This window comes from Dermacentor albipictus, chromosome 1 (genome assembly GCF_038994185.2).
Source record: "Dermacentor albipictus isolate Rhodes 1998 colony chromosome 1, USDA_Dalb.pri_finalv2, whole genome shotgun sequence".
Taxonomy (NCBI): Eukaryota; Metazoa; Arthropoda; class Arachnida; order Ixodida; family Ixodidae; genus Dermacentor; species Dermacentor albipictus.
The window spans coordinates 360098383-360119017 of record NC_091821.1 but is presented as its reverse complement, the minus strand read 5'-3'; positions in this window follow the sequence as shown (position 1 = coordinate 360119017).

Genomic DNA, 20635 nt, shown 5'->3' with positions numbered 1-20635 from the left:
ATAGCAGCGTCCTCTGCTTCAGTGCTATTTTTGGGTGACTGATCTTCTTTGCAACAGGAATACCTAGGCGTATCTGATGCTTTTGGAGACACCACAATGGAAATGAAGACCTTGCTGTTTTTGTGTGCCTCGATGGAAGACATGGGTGATAACTTCACAGAAAGTGGCAGGAGGTCTCTGGGAGGGCAAGAACGCCAAGTGGTGATCGTAGACGCGGGAAACATAACGAATATGCGCCTTGAGACAATTCACATCAACCTGTGTTTGGATGGGATGGTCTTTGGAGAGCTCGATTGTTGGAGGTGGCTACGCGCAGCGTGAAAGTCCTAAACACGTGAGCAGTGCTTGCACGTGTAAGCTCTCTATTGAGCGAATATTTGACCTGCACGTACCGGACATTACTGGAAGGCTGTAGCGCTGAAATCCTAGAAGTAGAGCTCTGTGCAACTGAAGCATGTGCCCTGTGTTGCCCACATAAAGACATTCAAACCCAGCCATAGACGGCGACCAATTCCTTACTCCGTTGATGGGCAAGTTTCGAAGCGGTGCCAGGCCGGCGTGAGGGTACCACCAGAGCTACCGCCTATGGCGAGTCCTCTCTGGGCTGACTAGACCGAAAGACAACCCGAGACAAAAGACGCAAAGATCGACGCACTGGGCGTGGCGGTGTCCGAGCCTCCGGCGAAGGGACAAAATGCGTCGGGATCAAGATTTCCGATACTTAGGCGGCCGAACGAGTGCGTCTCTCCCCCATCTCGCCTGCTTCCCGCTAGAAGAGGAAAGAAAGAGCGAAAGGAGAGCCTGGCGATTGGGTGCGAATTCTGTGCTTCCTTTCTGTGGTGCTATAGAACTCGTCCTGGCTCCAGTGCCGTCGAGACCTCCGCGAGAACCGAGCAGATGGAACGGACAGTGCTGCTGCCGTTGTCGCTAGATTGCTTCGACAGCTTATCTTCGAACGCGCCGTCGTCGTAGGCGTGCTTCCTTGAAGTGAACGCCCAGTCGCCGAAGAGGACCGATATTGCCACGACTGAAGAGTATGTGTTCTCTGGCCGGGCCCAAGGACGCCTTCGTTTCTCTTTATATTTATCACGACACCTAACGTTTGTTTTGCGTGTTCTTATTATTTCTTTAGACGTTTGTCACTACTCTGTGAAATAGCCTTCCATGCTGATGGCAGAGCTAGATATTAAAAGAAACGTTCTGTGGTCAAAGGAACAAAACAAAATTTCATAGTTAAGTTATGTGATCTATGACGGCAGGCTGTCGATTGTTAGATCAAGTTCGTAAGCGTTCGCAGTGATCAGAGCTCCTCAGATTTTGGCTGGCGCACCGTCGATAATACAGAATTGGCAGAGGGCGTGTGTTGCCCAACGACAGCACTACTAAACCTTCATTAATGCCTTGCATGGCGTTGACCAAGAAAAAAGAAGGGCCGTATTTTGTATATATCTGATGACAGGTATCTTCTTGTATCATTATCTTTTCATCACTGGCTAGAATAAAGCAGTATTTAGTGCCACGATTTGTGCTTTTCGATAGTCCGAGTCCTTTTCCGAGACTTGTTTTGAAAATAAATTATAACCTAGCTGATGTAAACGCCTTAGTCGGCTCCCGAGAAATGCTTTGCAAGTAGTGACAAACGCTAAGTAGGGTGTCCTAATATATTAAGACGTGTGTGTCTGGGGGAGGTGGGGGTACAAGGTGTTCCGAATACTTTGAACTGAATCCAGATAACTGAACTGTGCACCGCCAATATCACCAAAGATGTAAGGAAACAACTTGAGGAACGTGGCTCTGTGAGCCGGTGAAATGTAATATTACTCTAATACGCGCTTAATTTGTAGTAAGGTGCGTGAAGACTCGCATTCTCGCTTATTTCTTAAACGTATTCATTAGTGAGAACTTCGGATTCTTGGAGAAGCCTCCAATAATAACAGGCGAGGTTCCCGGCCTAGCCTTGCACCCGTTTCACAGCTACACTAGCTATAACCTTGAAAGTCATGACACCTACCAATCCCTACACGATGGAAGTGTTGTTGATTGGCCGGTACTATTTCTCTTGATGCACGCCCATCATAGTCTACAACCTAAATTACCTACTCTTAAATAAATAAATATATCCAAAATTTATCGGGCTCACTTTTGAAACTTAGGCAATACGTTAAAATTTCACGCAGCTTAAAAATAAACACCTGGTATATGACGAGCGAAACAATTTCGCAGCTTATTTAGTTCAGCTGATGAGTTGAAGAGCCAGTTCGGGTAGCTCTGCAGCAAATCAGGAATACTAAAAAGCTAAAGCAATTCTTTTGGTTTCGGCGCCTCTGGTGATTGTCACCTGGACCAACGAAATATTTTTGGGTGGTCCTGCGCACTAGCAGCGCCCACCCTCTCCCCCTGTGTACATAAGGCCCTGTTTTCAGGAAAGAAAATTCAGTTGAAGTCCGGTGTTCGTGTTTTCCTTCTGTTCTCGTCCGTGTTCAATTGTGCGCTGGAACGATGTTTCATATTGCCAATCACAACCGACTAGCCCAGCTGTCCATACTTAGTGATGCTAAAACGCCTGAAACTACTCGCACAGTCTTAGTTATAGCACTTTCGAATCGACTATCAAAATCACATCGTACTAATTGAAATGAAAAATCAATGTCAGAAAGCTATTAGACAATACTGACGTAAAAGGCGACAGTTGATGAATACATAACGCCCACAAGATATGTCGTCATTAGTAACGCGGAAAAAAAAGCGTTTTCGCATTGATATAATAATGATTAAAAAATGCGGCTACCATAATGCATGTTGCTCAATTTCATCGACTGCGTACTCCTTATGATTGCCTCACTAGCGTGCATCGCCCGTTCCAGCATCCGTTCTAGACCACAGTTATGGAGACTGTTTTCGGCGCAAAGCAACGCTTACGTAAAGGATTAATAGTAGATGTGCATTAGTTCCCTGCCTCTCGCGATATCTTTCTAGCTGTCGGCACAAATTCGTGCACGGTGCTGGGCCTCATTGCAACACCTCGCTTACGTGGAGCCAGCAATTTAGGTGCGCGCTTTAAGCTCATGAGCTCAGCGCTGCGGTTGGCGTTCTCCTTGGCACAGCTGTTACGCACACACGGCTGCCGCATTTTTCTGTACTTAACAGAAGGCTCAAAGCAGTCGTGTCGGGCCGGTTGATTAGAACAATCAGGGAACACGCGTAATTCTAAAGGTAGCCTTGCTTGCGCTATTTCCTTTCAAATCACTAAAAAAAAAGAAAGAAAGCGAAGACCTAAGCAGCAAAAAAAGAAGGACGATTGACGTGCGAGTGCTATAGCACCAGTTGTTCGCTACGCACATATAGCCAACGCATCCAGACATAAGGCAGTAGCTGTTGGTGGCGAGTGTAAACGTACTTGTAGGAATAGATTAATTCATTTTCCCAAACTTCCGCAGACGGTGCGTTATGGCGCAAATAGGAAACATTTCAGTATATAAACCGCATAGCTTGAGAAATCAGATTTAAATTAGATTTTGATGTTTTGCTATAGACGCATCGTATCACCTAATACCGTTTATGTAGCATTTCATTGATAACTCTTGAGGCCAAAACTGTCCATTCAGCAAATACGCTAAATGAGTGTCAGACCCCAATTAACTGCGTATTTAAATTTTCTCTTGCCGATACGCAGTCCATGTTTTAGCGAAAGTTTACTACCAAAATAAGGCACTACTTTGTATTCGTAGAGATTGTTTTACACGCGTAGTTCTTATAAAAATAGATTGTCAATTAAAATGATGGCATCCCAGAGTGCACCGTGGAAAGTTAAAGAGGCCCTGAAACACCTCTTGAGCTTGGTGACAGCAAATTACGGCGAAATTGTTCTGAAGATCACGATTAACGGTAATGCGATTAGCATTTGAGCAATATTATGACACACCGTAATTTTGAAGTTACGTTTATTTAATAAGTGATATGGTCATTCTGGGAGTTTCATTGCTTCAGCTTGACGCGATATAGTATTTTGATGTCGTCCTGTGCCTTTCGCCCTTGCCTGCCGAGGTTGTCTGTGAGCCTAGCGGCACGACGACAATTGTGTGACGCCGACGCAATGATGACGATGGAGTGACGAAGGAATTAAGATGAAATGACATGTGTAGTATAACGACGATGATATGACACTGAGATATCGATTCTTAAGTGATTACGATGGTTAAACGATGACAGCTTGACGAGGACAACATTAAGACAATGCGGTTACGACAAGTGTGCGACATAGATGGCGGGACGATGGTGGTATGATGACAACCGGTTGACGATAGTGGAATAATGATGATGGCATGCCTACAATGGCACGGCGATGATGATATGAGAATGGGTAGAGGATAGCAATTAACTGCCTGATGACGACGCAGTGACGACGATGGAATGACGAAGCAGAAATTACGCTGATGAGATGACGAAGATAGATAGATATTGATTCCAAAGTGATGGGAGAAAAACGATGACAGCTTGACGACGGCGTTCGAGCGAATATCTACTCCTACAAGCGATTGAAAGCGGCCATAAAAGGAAAACTAAAAATTGCCTAGATTAAACTCCAAGAGGAGGCTCGTCAGCACTTTAATTTCTTCTCAGTCGCTGGTTGTTTACTTTGCTGAGCGGAGAAGAACATGCCTTTAACAAAATATGCCCTCTTCGCTCGCACCGACGATACAAATTTCTAGATAGAAAGGTAGGGAAAAATCTAGTACCGAGTACATTTACTGAACCTACCAGCCATTACTACCTTTTTACTGCCTCTTTTCTACTTTCGACAATTCAAACTTAGTGAATACTTCCTTTATTAAGGTTACTTAGATTTCATTTAAAGGTTCTACCTAATCTCACCCGTTGCCTATCATGCTGTGCAGTGGTGGTTTTAATGCGGTGTTTATATGGACTATATCTTTATCATTGTGTTAGAGGTTGTGCGGCATTATTGCACAGGCTGCATATTATACAAATATAGGTACGTAACTTTGTTTATTTATCCATATATAGAAGTGCCCCTTGGTACAACATGTATCCTAAAGGATATGCCTATATATATTCATAAAGTCATTCTTTGAAACATGACGCGTATAGTATATAAGTAATTGTATTGCGTGATGCGTTCTTTCCCTTTGTCGTTTGTACCTTTCTGCGCAGTGTTTTTACAGGCAAACTAATCTTCCCGTCATCAACCTTAAGTGTCATTGTTTCATGCTACAAATATTAGTAAACTGTATGGCAATGCAGTCCTTTCATTTTTTTTCGCATATGTGTTTGTTTTACGTTTTTCGAACAGAAGTGACCTAATTATTTTTTGCCAAAGATAATTTGCCAAAGCAAATGTCATTAAACTCGTTCCATTACTATCTATGGTTCGTAACCTTTCTATCTGCACTATAGTCGTATGCACCACCCCCTTCGGGTAGTAAATGCAAGTGCCGAGGCCATTTAATAACGGCCCTTACCAGAATCTCAGTTTACTTCATTACAAGCATTTGTTGGCTTTTGTTTAGTAACTGACGTCACCTTCTTATTAGAAGGCATGATTCCATCCGCGCCTACAATTTAATAAAAAGACTCTGCAGAAGCAGAAAGTACATCCCAAGGCGACCACAGCGACTGACGCTGGCGTCTGGACCAAGCACATGGCGTAAAGCAAACCCGGTATTTTTTTTTCTGAACAGTTGAAAAAAAATAAAAACTAGAAGGAAGTCGGCTCTGCAGAACGGGCAATAATTGTTGGGCCCCCTTTACACAAATTTTGGTCTCGCCGGCTGCTGTTTTCTCTGCGCATTAACGTCTCGACGTGGCCTCGGCTTTTCACGTTTTGGAACGCTGGCGGCACAGAGGTGACGGTTAAGAGACGGAAAACACAACGCAAAGGCAGTGTTTACAGCGAGGACGGACGACGTACCGAGGCGATGCTGAGCTGAAAGACGATGCTGCAGGCCCGTGGATGGGAAAACGAAAGTGCGTGGCAGCCCGGGAAAAGAGTGAAACCGAAGAAACACTCTAAATGGATTTCCGGAACCGGCATTCGGTTGTTTCAAATTTGCAAACAAATGAAACTTCTTTTTAATCTTTGCACTTTGGGCTATGCCGTTGAACATCAAGGTTAGCTTTGCGAGTTTAGTGACTACCGTTTTAACTTACTCTCCAATATTTTTCTTTCCTGGCTTTCTTATTAGCAACCATTTCTTTAACACCAATTACGCATTTCTTTGCTGGTCTCGGGCTCTTATACCTATATATTTTTTCACAGCCATACGAAAGCTAAACGAAGAAATAGGAGACACGAAAAACCGAACGGCAAAATAAATTTCGAGTGATCTCGTAAAGGCTCGGTGCATGTTAAATAAAGAGTAGCAAAAGAAAGCAACGCCTGCAGGTTTTATCATATAAAGGTTAACGACCGACCAGCACTGAAGCGCTGTGCTGTGAAATTTGAGCCGCTGGAAATTACCTGGTCCACCTGTCTTTTAAGAATTTTCCAGCAAGATATAGCGTTAGGCTCACCTAGGGTGTATCGATGTCCCCCTTGCCCTGCAGGGCGCAAGGACATTTTCAGCACCTATTATGAGCTCGCTTTTTACGAACCGCCCTCTGCCAACGCAGTATCGAACACGCGAAACTCGGAAAAGAGCAGGGTTGTGTGAGGGACATGGGAAAAGCTTATGTATCGATTCGTGTGTGTTAAAGAGTGTGTATGAACGAAATGAGAAGAAGAGAACGGCTGAAAGAGCGTATCTTTTCCGTTGGCGAAGAGACACTGGCGGCCAAGAGATATGATGGGGCCCAGTGTGTGTACGGCCTCGGACAAGGCAGTCAAAAGCTCTCATGCTGTGAGCTCTTGTGTGTTCTTGCACCTTTACGAAAGGTACAGGTGCATGATAAGGCTTGCGTCATAACAAACGTTCAAAACGTGCGGCCGTTTTCATACGCATTATTTGCTCAAGTCAGTGGCTAATGGCGCTTACCATCGCAAATACACGCTGCCTGATTTCATGAGCTTGTCCTATTTATGCTGCCAGCAATGGCGGTGGTTTCATCACGACGCACCGATTGCTATAGCCTGCCGTATCAGTTATACACAATATCTTTAAAAAACAAATTTTGGGGCTCGGCGTCTCCAAAGTGCACAATGTGTTGTAAGGGACGCTATTAAGCGGAGAGCTCATGTATAATTGCGAGTGCCAGGAAGACCTAAATATAAGTACACGAGAGTTAGTGCACTTCACGGCCATGGAAATGCGGCTACCGCGCGCACTATATATACTCTACAATATGTGTCTGTATATGCGCCTGCACAAACGGCTTGAGTCATTTGTGCAGATCTCTTCTCCATAAAAACTCTAGCCGCCGCTACGTCACCCTCTGTTGCAATGGCTTATGAGGTGGACCGTCAAAACTTGCTTGCTCTGATAACGGTCTTCTATCAAAGCGAGCTATGGCTCACATGCTTGCGATCGTCTCTGTACACTGAGGAGAGACACGCAACATGACGTGTTTCAAGGTCTCATCGCGGCCACAGTCCCTACACATGGCGTTGCCGGCCATTCTAACCTGAAAATAAAGACTCCAAAAAGGCCACTCCTAGGTATAACCGACAACGTAGAGTAGTCTCGCGTCGGCAGTGTATGGTGAGAACAAGAAGGCAGAGCCAAGAGTGTAGGTATGGTGCAGTCGGGTCTTTCGACAACTTGCGGTGTTCAACACGGAGAATGTGACGCCTCGTCCAAGTACACGAAGTTGTCTTGTGGCATCGGACCTTGACAGAAGCATCGATTCCCCTTTTCATTTTTCGAAATCTCACCGAGCATCGTTATCAACGTGCTCGTTACCTACGAAACCGCAGCAACATAGAAACAACGTGTTACCGGCTAAATCATGCAATAGCTGTTTGATCTCAAGCACCAGTTGCTCGTGTGGCCCGCACTACAGGGCTGATAGCAAAGACTGCAGCTCTGCCTTCGAGTCGCTGAATATTGACCATTTTTGGGGCTGTTTGTGCCTAAGGAGACGAAGCGCAGAGTGAGCAGTTGCAAGTTCTGTAGCAGTCTATGTCATCGCGTAACACGTCTTGGAACTGCCTCTCGCTGGAAAAAGCACGGCTCCTGACTAACCCGGGATGGTTGCTGAGCCATTAGTATATATTTGTACATGGCCAGTGTAACTACCGTGAGCCGACCATGTCGCGGAGTCAAAAGAGATAGATAAACTTGGAGCGCGATTCTATCTATCTATCTATCTATCTATCTATCTATCTATCTATCTATCTATCTATCTATCTATCTATCTATCTATCTATCTATCTATCTATCTATCTATCTATCTATCTATCTATCTATCTATCTATCTATCTATCTATCTATCTATCTATCTATCTATCTATCTATCTATCTATCTATCTATCTATCTATCTATCTATCTATCTATCTATCTATCTATCTATCTATCTATCTATCTATCTATCTATCTATCTATCTATCTATCTATCTATCTATCTATCTATCTATCTATCTATCTATCTATCTATCTATCTATCTATCTATCTATCTATAAATAATTTAACAGAGATACGCCTCCTCTGTGTCCACTTGCGCGAACTGCCAGAGACAAAACGAAGGTATGCTACACGGATACCTCAGTGGGGTATTACGCTTATATACGGTTTTGCGTTATAGCCTTGCAGTGCTGTGACATTCATTGCACGCAACGCTCGGTGCGTTCCACTCACACGCCACACTCTAATTTCCGCAACAGGCTTAGCCCTTGGCGACATTCCATTTCATCAAAATGGGCGCATATATATATAAGTAAATATATATATATATATATATATATATATATATATATATATATATATATATATATATATATATATATATATATATATATTGTCGCGAAGCACTTTGAGCGGTAAGCGTTCGCAACTAGAACGTTGGAGCAGCGAGACGTAGTGTAGCCGACCGAGCACCGAAACAAGGTTGTTCTTTCTCGTCGTCGTTGTCTCTCTCTTAGCCACAGCCCCACTGCTCCCTATTTTACAGTACAGTTATCTCCCCCGCGGAAAAGGAAGCCGTCCCGGTGACCTACGGGTAGGACAGCACAGGCGGATCATAGTAGGGCTTGAGACGCTGGGCATGCACAAGTTCGCGTCCACGGCGGCGATGATCCAAAGGTAGCTCGAGGGGTTCCACAGTATAGTTGACTGGAGACGTTTGTTTGATCACGCGGTATGGGCCCTGGTACTTCGACGCGAGTTTCGGTGACAGTCCAGTGGTAGAGGCTGGAATCCAAAGCCACACTAGCGAGCCAGGAGCATAGGATACAGGAGCATTGGAACTTTCGCGATGGTGCTTCTGGCGTTGCTGGTCTTCTGACGTAAATATACGGGAAAGCTTGCGACACTCTTCTGCGTGTGCAGCAGCTTCGGATAGGGTAGTTGTTTCCGTGGAGTCAGGGCGGTACGGAAGGATAGTATCCATTGTGGAAAAAGGTTCGCGTCCGTACAGGAGAAAGAAGGGCGAAAATCCCGTGGTAGTCTGCGTGGCGGTGTTGTAAGCGTAGGTCAGAAAAGGTAGGACATGGTCCCATTTGGTTTGGTCGGATGCAACGTACATGGCCAGCATGTCACCAAGGGTGCGATTAAAGCGCTCGGTCATGCCATTAGTCTGCGGATGATACTCAGTAGTGGTGCGATGAATGATGCGGCATTCTTTGAGGAGAGCCTCGATGACGTCGGAGAGGAAGACGCGGCCTCTGTCACTGAGTAATTCCCTGGGAGCTCCGTGGCGAAGGATGATGTTGCGCAGGAGAAACCAGGCGACGTCACGTGCAGAAGCGCTGGACAAAGGGGAAGTTTCCGCATAGCGCGTAAGATGGTCGATGGCCACGATTACCCAGCGATTGCCATCTGATGTGGTTGGCAGAGGTCCATAAATGTCGATGCCTACTCGATCAAAAGCACGTGCTGGGCAAGGCAGAGGCTGCAATGGGGCGGTTGAACGACGAGGGGGATCTTTACGGCGTTGGCAAACCAAACAGGAGCGGACATAATGATGGATGAATCGATACATCCCCCGCCAGTAGTAGCGAAGGCGTAGACGCGCGTATGTCTTCAGTACCCCTGCATGCGCGCACTGGGGATCGTCGTGAAACGCTGCGCAAATATCCGAACGCAGGTGTCGCGGGATAACAAGCAACCATTTGCGGCCGTCCGGGAGGTAGTTGCGACGGTACAGGAGCCCGTCGCGAATGCAGAAGTGATGTGCTTGGTGACGTAATGCGCGATTGTTAGTGGGTGTCGATGGGCTGGACAAAAAACGCAGCATGGACACAATCCATGGGTCTTTCTTCTGCTCCAGAAGAATGTCCGTGGCGGCAAGGGAAGACTCGGACAATGAGGCTTTCGGGAAGCTAGCCTCGTCTGTTAGTGGCGAACGAGACAAGGCCTCCGCATCCGAATGTTTCCGGTCAGAACGATACAGTACGCGAATGTCATACTCCTGCAGTCGAAGGGCCCATCGAGCAAGACGACCGGACGGTTCTTTTAAGGATGACAGCCAGCACAGCGAATGGTGATCAGTTATGACGTCAAACGGGCGGCCATAAAGATACGGACGGAATTTGGTTATGGCCCAAATTATAGCGAGGCATTCCTTTTCTGTGACAGAATAGTTCGATTCAGGTTTAGTGAGTGCACGACTGGCGAAGGCAACGACGTACTCATCGAAGCCAGCCTTTCTCTGTGCGAGAACGGCCCCAAGGCCAACGCCACTGGCATCCGTGTGTATTTCAGTTGGAGCGCTGGGGTCGAAATGGCGCAGGATTGGTGGTGACGTCAAGAGACGACGCAGCTTTGTGAAGGCGTTATCGCAATCCCGTGACCAGGTTGAAAGGTTGTGGTCACCATGAAGAAGCTGCGTTAAAGGTGCAATTATAGTGGCAAAATTGCGGATGAAACGGCGAAAGTATGACGCTAATCCAATGAAGCTGCGCAGTTCTTTCAAAGTCGTTGGTCGGGGAAACTGGGCAACAGCTTGTAGTTTCGCCGGATCAGGAAGTACACCTTCTTTCGACACGACATGGCCGAGGATGACCAGCGGCCGGGCAGCGAAGTGACACTTCTTCAAGTTAAGCTGGAGGCCAGCATCGGCGATGCACTTTAGGACGCGTTCAAGTCGAAGTAAGTGGGAAGGAAAGTCCGGTGAAAAGATAACTATGTCGTCCAGATAACACAGGCAGATCTGCCACTTGAGGCCGCGCAAGATGTTGTCCATCATTCTTTCAAATGTGGCAGGAGCATTACACAGGCCCAATGGCATCACGGTGAATTCAAATAAACCGTCAGGTGTGATGAAGGCCGTTTTCGGACGGTCTGACTCAGCCACTGGCACTTGCCAGTACCCGGATCGTAAGTCTAAGGATGAGTAGAATTCAGCGCCTTGGAGGCAGTCTAGCGCGTCGTCAATACGGGGTAGCGGATAAACGTCCTTGCGTGTGATCTTATTAAGTCGCCGGTAGTCCACGCAAAAGCGAATTGTGCCATCTTTCTTTTTTACCAGCACTACAGGAGAAGCCCAGGGACTGTGCGAAGGTTGTATGACACCGCGTTGGAGCATGTCTGCAACTTGCTCAGCGATCACGCTACGCTCCGTGGCGGATACACGATACGGTCGGTGGCGTAAAGGCGCATGGTTGCCGGTGTAGATGTGATGGACAACAGTGGAAGTACGGCCTAAGCTAGATTGCTGTAGGTCGAATGACGTGCGAAAGCGGTCTAGAAGATGGACGATCTGGGCGTGCTGCGCTGGAGTGAGGTTGGGATCAATACTCTGGTAAAATGCTGGGTCACACGGCGGCGTGGGAGGAGAAACTTGAAGGGCCAGAGCGTCAACCGGAGGAGAAGCCGGGTCGTCAGGCACATCGTAAAGGAAGCTGGGTTCGATTTCGTCTGCATAACCAAGACACTCATTGTGGAGCAGCCTGGCAGGGCAAGGAAACAGGTTCGATACATAAAGTGCGCTCGAACCTTGTCGAATGGCAAGAAGGGCAAAAGGAAGCAAGAAAGGATGGCGGCGAGCAACAAGCTGAGACGGCGTGAAAATAACTGTGGAGTTGGAAAACCCAACGCAGGAAACGGGTACAAGTGCGGCCGAGTATGGAGGAATCTCGGTGTCGGCGGTGACGAACACACGACTGGAAGTGTCATCAGTATCTTCAAAAACGTTGGTGCCGAATGGCGACAGCGCGAGTTCAGCACGGGCACAATCTATAACGGCATGATGAGAGGACAGAAAGTCCCATCCTAAAATCATGGCATGGGAGCAGCGAGGCAGAACAACGAACTCAACATGGTATAAAGCGCCGCTTATAACAACACGCACGGTACACTTCCCTAAGGGTTCAATCGGCGCAGCGCTTGCTGTACGTAATGAAATGGCTGAATAAGTCGTCGCGACTTTTCTAAGGGTAAGACGAAGCTTGTCCGAAATCACTGATATTGCTGCTCCCGTGTCTACAAGCGCATGAACGGCAATGTCTTCTGCATAAACTTCAAGGATGTTCGCAGGAAATAAATGAGGTCTTGAGGAGTTCGCTGAGATCGCAGTTCTTGCCTCTGGAACTGCGGTCCTTAGTTTTCCTCTCGGATAGCTTCAGGACGACGGATAAGCGGCGACAGAGAACGCCGACGGGGAGACGGAGACCGACGGGTATTGAAGGGTCGGGAAAGAGGAGACGAGGCTTCGAAGGGCTGAGCGGCAGTAGCAGAACGGGACGGAGAGTCGAAACCGTTACTTTGTGCCCTCGGAGAATCCGAAGGATACCATCCACGCCGGCGGCAAAGCCGTGCTACATGCCCAGGTAAGCCACACGAATAACAGATAGGCCGATTGTCATGGGTGCGCCATGGATTAAGAACAGCGGGCGTAGACTGTCTGAAATATTGGCGAGGTGGGCGCACGGGCTGCTGTGGCGGCCAGTAGCTGCTTGGGGGGGCAGGAGAATATGTTGCAGCTGCTTGCGGAGGTGAGGGAAAGGCGCTGGTAAGTCCGGATTGATTACCTGCTGAAGGAGGCCTTGGATTGGCGACAACGGCAGCGTACGTAAGTGGCACAGGCGTAGGAGGCGGTTGATGAGCAAGTGGTACTGCGTTAGCGACTTGTTCTTGTATCAGGTGACGGAGATCCGGAGACAAGCGCGGCTCTGAGGCTGGAGCGACTGGCAGAAGAGAGAGTTGGCGCGCCACTTCTTCTCGTACAAACTGCTTGATGCTGTCGAAAAGTTCTGAACTGCAAGGAGCCGAAGTGACGCCATCACTCAGAGCTGAAAGCGCGACGTCCGGAGCGAGAGCTCGGCGCGTAGAAAGCCGCTGTTTGCGCAGCTCCTCATAGCTCTGGCAAAGCGCTATGATGTCGTTGACCGTCTGAGGATTCCTTGCCAAGAGCATTTGGAAGGCGTCGTCTTCGATGCCTTTCAAGATGTTCTTGACCTTGCCATCTTCGGTCATATCAGGGTCTATACGCCGGCAGATGTCAACTACATCTTCAATGTAGCTCGTAAAAGTTTCGCCCTTTTGTTGGGCACGACAGCGAAGCTGTTGTTCAGCCCGAAGTTTGCGCACAGCAGGGCGACCGAATACTTCTTGAAGGGCCGTTCGGAATGCTGACCAGGTGGAAAAGTCAGCCTCATGGTTGCGGAACCAAAGATGGGCGACCCCGGAAAGGTAGAAAGGGACGTAGCCAAGCTTGTCAGCATCAGACCATTTGTTGTGGGCACTCACTCGGTTGTATGATGAGAGCCAGTCCTCTACGTCATGATCGTCAGTTCCATTGAATATGGGAGGATCCCGTTGGCGTGGCGCACCAGGACAGATGACTGGAGGCGGTGCCATGGGTGGCGCGGTAGGGCTAGTCTCCTCAGGCATGGGAGATGTGACAGGGAGCGTTCGGCTTCGAAGTTCCAGGGTGGCAATAAGTCCAGCACCTTCCACCAAATGTCGCGAAGCACTTTGAGCAGTAAGCGTTCGCGACTAGAACGTTGGAGCAGCGAGAGGTAGTGTAGCCGACCGAGCACCGAAACAAGGTTGTTCTTTCTCGTCGTCGTTGTCTCTCTCTTAGCCACAGCCCCACTGCTCCCTATTTTACAGTACAATATATATATATATATATATATATATATATATATATATATATATATATATATATATATATATATATATATATATATATATATATATATATATATATATATATATATATATATATATATGGCCTTAATCAAAGTTATAATTGGGTGCTTAGTTGTTCATTTCAGCTTTTCTACGTGCGATGCCTTAGGGTGCCCTACAAGGCCATTTCACACTGTGGGTAGTTTCCCCTATAAAAGAGCGTCACTACAATGGCCTGCATTGGTAGATCAGTGTGCAATGTAAGTCTGCTGCTGAGTGCATGGTCGCTAGTTTGAGACTCCCCTGAAGGGGATGGAACGCATTTCAGCAGAAACTGGCTTTCTCCTCGCTTTCATTTAATGCATTTGAGAATGGGAAAGAGGGAGTGAGAGAATCAGGGGCTGGAGTGCAAAATTAATCCTCTTCTTGATTTAGGTTCACGTTTCAGAACACCTGATGCCTCCCCCCCCCATTTCCCACAAGAAAGAAAGAAAGAGAGAAAGAAAGAAAGAAAGAAAGAAAGAAAGGAAGAAAGAAAGAAAGAAAGAAAGAAAGAAAGAAAGAAAGAAAGAAAGAAAGAAAGAAAGAAAGAAAGAAAGAAAGAAAGAAAGAAAGAAAGAAAGAAAGAAAGAAAGAAAGAAAACCAGAGCGCCCTACGAAGCCCTCATCCACTCCTTAGCTCGTGTTACTTCGGGATGTTAAGCCTCATATGTTGGCATCCAAGATGTTAACTCTCCTATGTTCGACCATTTGTGGCCGTACAGTCACGTGAATTCAATGGGTAATCTAAGGTGCCAGCTGATCAGCTAAGTGATATAAGGGACTTGCGAGGGGCAGAGGTGAATTATTTCGTTTTGACCGCAATCTGCTTGTGGCCATATACTATATAGGTAAGTTCATAAACCAGTTCAAACCTACGCGAAAGAAATAGAAGCAGTATTGTTCAATGTACGTTATGCCGTTCAGAAACTCAATGGTTCGCAAGTTTAACGTAATCTACACTTTTGGCAGTTTACATAGAAAGAACGGCCCTAATGTCCACGGTGAATATTCATCAAAGACAGTCATCCCTTGAGCTACGGATTGCACTTGGTCCATGAACTGTCGCCCAACAAAGAGACTTTCAAACCTACTTAGAAACACTGGCCTCAAAGAGCTACTTTACTTTGTTGAGTTTCGTGTTTTGTGTATGGTATGTATCTGCGTTGTGCACTGTGCACATCATTTCATTTTCCATCATCCCCATTTGGAGTTGCATGCTAGGCGTGCCGCCAGGCAAACCTGTCCACGAATAATTAAAGAAATCCTTTCCCTTGCAAAATATTTCTGTCTTTTTTCTTGACGTGAAAGGTAACAGTCTAACTAATAAATATATAGTATTGACCAAACTTTGTTTTAGCTTAAACACACAACCTTGCATGCAATACTTTTTGATGTTAGTGAAAGCCAGCTAGTCTTAGTGTAATTCATGAGAAAGCATCCGTCTAAGCTGAAACATTTCTCAAAACAACTTCACTAGTGGCGCCCAGACTACACATAAAAGACGATAAAGAGTTGAAAGAAACAGGTTTATTTCGAAGAGTCATAGTTTGCCTTGTGTTACGTTCCCGCCAGTGAACATCGTCAACGTGCGAATGTCCTATAGGTTAAAGTATTGGAGTGTGGGCAACCTTTAGGATTGAAGAGGCAGGAGGGGCGCCTACGCACACAAATAATTCCTTTACCTGCGCAGAGTAACAACATAAGGACCATGTAACCCTTGAAGCAATGGCAAGCAGAGAGATAAAATAATAGGAAATTTATTGGATACTCCAATGTTCTGATATTACGATGTTCCAATAAAAGGAAAAAAAAGCCAACACACCAGTAGTAGGATTCGGCGTTAGAAACGGCTCATGTCACTTGCTGTGTTACGCCAATACATTCAAGAGCCACCTAAGCCTTCCATTTTCACTCTCTCGCGTATTGATGGGAAAGTTATATGGGCCTTCTTTATTACACGTAGACACTGCTTTCTCTAAGCAGAGATATTGAAGGAGTTACTTCCTTTGCGGATTCATCACATGACAGTTTGCGCAATGAGCCCTGTAAGGTATTCCACCTGTCTTCTGTGTAGGGAGAAAATGGGACATTTAACACTATTCCAAGTTGACCTAAATGGAACAATGTTAAGTGGATTTGAACGACGGGTGCTTGCTCTGACATGGATGCTTCGACACGGAGCACAGAGTGATGTGGTAAGTTTTGTGTATGTTTTTATGGTATCGAGGTGAGAACAGCCCGCCATAGCAATTTAAAATATACTGTATTGCTTTTTTATGCGCATATTTAAGCTTAGCTAAGTCTTACGCACAGTGGAGAGACCAAACAATCACGGAATAATTGAGCACAGGATTAACTGAAGATTTGTGAGCTGTAGGTTTGCAGTCTTTTGTTCCGTTTTTCAACGCTCGTTTTAGATACAGCAGGTAGCGCTGTACCTCGGGATATATGAGATCTATGTGTCGGTGCCATTTACAATCACAAGCCATCTAGACTTAACACGCCCACTTTTTGACGACGCGTTGCGTATTGGACAGCACCAAAATTTAATTGTGACGAGTTACAATTGCGGAAGGCCATTCCGGTGCTGAGCAAAAAAAAGAAAAAAAAGAAAAGAAAACAAAAGAAACTTGCTGTTTTAAAGACGAGCTTGCTGTTAAAGCAGTCGCGAAGCGCGAGCTGCGTTAAGCACATTGCATCGCGCAACAGGGAAGCCAAATGTAGCTGTGGAGATCATCATCAACTTGCGCAATGAGTGCAGTCTAGAGGCCTGTTTGCCTTCTTACGAAAAACGGCGGCGCATTGACCGGAAAGCCTGTCTTTTCTCTCGTGCTCAGACTTGAGCTTCTTGCTCAAGTTGCTATTTAGAAAGACGCCTGGCAAGATCGCTGATTTGATACTTCTGCATTGCCCTTCTCGCCAAAATAACATAACTTAGTATGTGTAACAATTTCGCTTTCGGGAAACAGCAGCTTTGGTTTTATGCCCTGCCGGGAAGAGAAACGAAATTTGCTATTTCAGCCGTTTTTGATTAAGATGTAGATGGCTGCGTTGAAAGAGTAAAGTTATGCTTGGTTGCGCAAACCTGCTGTCAGCGTTAGCTGCTTTTTTTGTACTCAACCTAAACTAAACTTTCATCGCTGAGGGAGGTAAGCAACGACTGCTGCACTTGAATATGTTGACGACGCAAACTATCTCGCAGTCAGGGGGACGGCGCAAAGGTTACACATCCTCGACGCCAGAATGAATGTCAAACAATTTGTATGTAAAGGATGCTCTGCGGGAAAAAATAAATCAGGATAACGTGCCTCATGCAGGCGCGTCTGTTTCCTAAGACTACTATGGTTTAGTGGTGTCTTGGCAAAGCAGCGCCGACAAGATTTCACTATAACGTCGCCAGCTTGCTTTTGAATACTACATCACTAGAAGTGATCCTCTACTTAGCGATAGCTGGGGTGTACACATCAGTGAAGAAGCACTCTACACTTTTTACTTTGTTAACAAAAAAAAAAACACGTGCGTATGTGTGTTTGTGTGTGCGTGTGCGTGTGTGTGTGTGTGCCGGGGAAAAGCACTAGCATGCTAAAGGAATGCGTTCGTGAGACACAGAAATATATTGCGCAGCTTCGGCCCAACAAACGTTTACGTTGAAATGGTAGTAATAAATAATGCTAAGGGTTAATAAAAATTATTATGCTGATTTTAGATATATAGGTCTTTAGAGCCCTCTAAGAGTAAGAAAACCAATTGTGACGGCAAGACAGACATACTTACTCACTACCTATAAGATTGTACAGTGTTTTAGTTTATTCTTACATATATTTGTTCCTTTTACGCTATGCTACTCAGCTTTGTTAACACGATTTTACGCGATATTTCAATCATGGTAATTGAAAACAGCCGTATGGAATGATACGGTGAGTACTGCGCTATGTGCTATTTTGTTTATCTTCTCAATTAATGAGCAACATAGCAAGGAATAAAAACACACAAAAGAAGAAAAAAATATATGACCCTCTCATTCAGTGAGAATTGTTTATATATTTCTGAACGTTGTGTTCTATTGCAACTATTGCGAGAAATGTAATGCTACACGGCCAGCCTGCTGACTTATGTGCCCCAGTTATCTCCGGTTACGAATGCCAACAGGGGAAATCAAACGTATAGGTTGCATAGGGGCCCTAAGGTGAACCACTCGCTTTGCGCTAGCTTCGTTGCCTTCATCACGGAATCAGTGTCACTAAGTGATGTGGGAAAAAGACGTTAGTAGGACCTTGTGAATGGCCTAGTTCTACGGGAAGGACATCGATTCCTGCTTCGTGTCGAACGTGTCAGGGCGGATAGAAGCAATGTATACAGCTGTTTCGAAACAATCTGTATAGCCCTAGGTTAGAATCCGCGAAATCGTCCGTCCGTCCGTCCGTCTGTCTGTGTCTGTCTGTCCGTCCGTCTGTCTGTGTCTGTCTGTCCGTCCGTCTGTGTCTGTCCGTCCGTCCGTCTGTGTCTGTCCGTCCATCCGTCTGCCGGTCCGTCCGTCCATCTGTGTCTGTCCGTCCATCCGTCTGCCGGTCCATCCGTCCGTCTGTGTCTGTCCGTCCGTCCGTCTGTGTCTGTCCGTCCATCCGTCTGCCGGTCCGTCCGTCCGTCTGTGTCTGTCCGTCCGTCCGTCTGCCTGTCCGTCCGTCCGTCTGTGTCCGTCCGTCTGTCTGTGTCTGTCCGTCCATCCGTCTGTGTATGTCCGTCCGTCCGTCTGTGTCCGTCCGTCCATCCGTCTGCCGGTCCGTCCACCCATCTGTGTCTGTCCGTCCGTCCGTCTGTGTCTGTCCGTCCATCCATCTGCCGGTCCGTCCGTCCATCTGTGTCCGTCCGTCTGTCTGTGTCTGTCCGTCCGTCCGTCTGTGTATGTCCGTCCGTCCGTCTGTGTCTGTCCGTCCATCCGTCTGCCGGTCAGTCCGCCCGTCTGTGTCTGTCCATCCGTCCGTCCGTCTGTGTCGGTCCGTCCATCCGTCTGCCGGTCCGTCCGTCCGTCTGTGTCTGTCCATCCGTCCGTCTGTGTCTGTACGTCCATCCGTCTGCCTGTCCGTCCGTCCGTCTGTGTCCGTCCGTCTGTCTGTGTCTGTCCGTCCGTCCGTCCGTGCATGTCCGTCCGTCCATCTGTGTCTGTCCGTTCGTCCGTCTGTGTCTGCCCGTCCGTCCATCTGTGTCCGTCCGTCCATCTGTCTGTGTCCGTCCGTCTGTCTGTGTCTGTCCGTCCATCCGTCTGCCGGTCCGTCCGTCCGTCTGTGTCTGTCCGTCCGTCCGTCTGCCTGTCCGTCCGTCTGTGTCCGTCCATCTGTCTGTGTATGTCCGTCCGTCCATCTGTGTCTGTCCGTTCGTCCGTCTGTGTCTGCCCATCCGTCCATCCGTGTCCGTCCGTCCGTCCGTCCGTCCGTCCGTCCGTCCGTCCGTCCGTCTGTCTGTCTGTCTGTCTGTCTGTCTGTCTGTCTGTCTGTCTGTCTGTCTGTCTGTCTGTCTGTCTGTCTGTCTGTCTGTCTGTCTGTCTGTCTGTCTGTCCCACTGGCGTTTCCGCCCGTGAGATAGATAGATAGTGCATGAATTTGAAACATTACATCGATTACACACCTACTGGATAGGATGAAAACACAGACAGTTGCACACATCGCATTTAGGTGTGCAGCATATGATGAGCTGCTTCACGAACGCTTCGCTTCGCAGAGATTCAAACATGTGCGTCAAATTTGAAGAAATATTTGTGTCATCTTTGATTTGTGCCCACTAGACTTCAAGAAGCAAGCTGCCTGTGCACCGTGTAGCTATCGTCGAAGGTACGGAAAGCAAGCTACACAGACTTCAAGCCTGCCCTGAATACAATGTCAGGAAAAATAACAGTTACAACCATGTGCGCCTGAGGGGCGGAAACACTCACAGGCCTATGCCAAGTCGTGTAGAGACACCATCGCTGTCGGGCTGTTGAGTTTTTCAACTCTGCGATTCCCCACAACTAGTGTCAAGGTGAAAGGCACGTCACTATAGGCATGTTACAAGCGCGAAAGCGAAAACACCCTGTCTAGTCTTGCTGTAGTTCCAGCCATTGAAAAACGCTACTAAAATCCAGCAGATGACGTAACGAAACCCAGGCTCCGAAACAGCAGGTCTTTGTCAACGCAGTGGGAACATGAAGAAAAAATGAAACTCGGTAATTTAGTTGCTCAGAAATTTAACAATGATGAAAAGTAGCGAAAACACCTTGACAAAATTCAGGTGAAATAAAGATGTTGCAGGGACCATCGAAGATGATTGTAAAAGTCAGTTCCTAGCTCATTTGGACTACAGAAATGAAACGGACACTCTACGCAATACTTTCGAAGTGTATTACAGACGTCGATAACGGTGTTTGACGATGGT